Genomic DNA, 279 nt, shown 5'->3' with positions numbered 1-279 from the left:
TTTCTTTGTTTTTCTTCAGCTTTTTGATGCATGATGATAGAATCCAAATGGCTTTTATTACAATAAAGTTTGATGGCATTTCTGTTAGTCGATGTCTCTATTTGTCTATCAACAAATTTCTTTCTTCCCTCAATTATCCCTCAAACATGGCAAAAAACTGATCATCATGTTCAAATATGACGCCAGGAAGAAGTTTTTGATGTTTTAGGGTCGATGAGTTTTTGTGAGTTATGCCCCTTTGAACATAGATGATGATAATGAAGATAATGAGTCGGTGTT

Source organism: Mytilus galloprovincialis, chromosome 1 (assembly GCF_965363235.1).
Source record: "Mytilus galloprovincialis chromosome 1, xbMytGall1.hap1.1, whole genome shotgun sequence".
Taxonomy (NCBI): domain Eukaryota; kingdom Metazoa; phylum Mollusca; class Bivalvia; order Mytilida; family Mytilidae; genus Mytilus; species Mytilus galloprovincialis.
Note: the sequence above shows the minus strand (reverse complement) of the source record.